Source organism: Chaetura pelagica, unplaced genomic scaffold (assembly GCF_000747805.2).
Source record: "Chaetura pelagica isolate M959 unplaced genomic scaffold, ChaPel_1.0 scaffold681, whole genome shotgun sequence".
Lineage (NCBI taxonomy): Eukaryota > Metazoa > Chordata > Aves > Apodiformes > Apodidae > Chaetura > Chaetura pelagica.
In genome coordinates this window covers 22,983-24,023 of record NW_009951983.1, presented here as the reverse complement: position 1 = coordinate 24,023, position 1,041 = coordinate 22,983, and positions in this window count along the sequence as shown.

Below are 1,041 nucleotides of genomic sequence, written 5' to 3'. Positions count from 1 at the left end.
CTGGCTCTGCAGCTGCTGAGAGGAGGTTGGAGCCAGGGGGGTCGGGCTCTGCTCCCCAGGAACAAGGGATGGGACAAGAGGAAAGGGCCTCAAGTTGCCCAGGGGAGGTTGAGGTTGGATCTTGGGAACAATTCCTTCCTGGGAAGGGTTGTCAGGGCCTGGCCCAGGCTGCCCAGGGGGGAGTCCCCATCCCTGGAGGGGTTTCCAAGCCCTGGAGATGGTGCTGAGGGACCTGGGGCAGCCTTGGGAGAGGTGGGTGAATGGTGGGACTGGGTGGTCTTGAAGGTCTTTCCCAACAGAAATTATTCCATGGCTCTATGATGTGTGTGGATTTTGGGTCTGCTGTGGAGGGAGGACCCAGCCATGGCCTCTGCTGGTGTCCTCCTGTGCTGTCCGGGTCTGGGGTGGCTTGTTCTGGGCTGTGATGGTCCAACAGCCCTGGCAGGTGACACAGCAGGAGCCCTGCCCCTCGGGGTGGTGGTGGTGGATGGGGGGGAGGTTGCTGAAGTCCCCCCCGTGTTGACAACTGTTGTGTTGCATCAGCTCTTGGCTGCTGGTTCCTGAGGAAAGGTCCCCAGGTGGTTTGTGGGTGCCCTCAGCACCCAGCCTGGTGCAGAAGGAGCCCACCCCCCAGCAGGGTGCTGAGCTCCTGGAAAGCTGATGTGGGACCCAAGCCTCCCCTTCTCCTTCAAGCTGGACGTGTCCTGTGGGTCAACCTTGGGGACAAGGCTCTTGGAGGTGACCTGGTGGTGGTGGCAATGAAGCAGCTTCACTCTCTCCCTTGAGTTTGGGTCTCCAACCTGTTCCTGAGACCCTCAGGATGGGGCGTGTGACCCATTTTTTGGGGTGCAGGGTCTGGTGCCACCAGGGAGCTGCCACCTCCTGCAGGCTCAGAGCTGAGAGGACTCTGGTCCCTGCAGGAGATTTAACCTTGTCAGGAGATGTTTGATGCTTGATGGGGCTCCAGAGGAAGCTGAAGCAACCTGGGCAGGGGTGGTGAAGCAAACTTGTGGCTGTCTTGAGTGAACTGGGAAGGGGGGG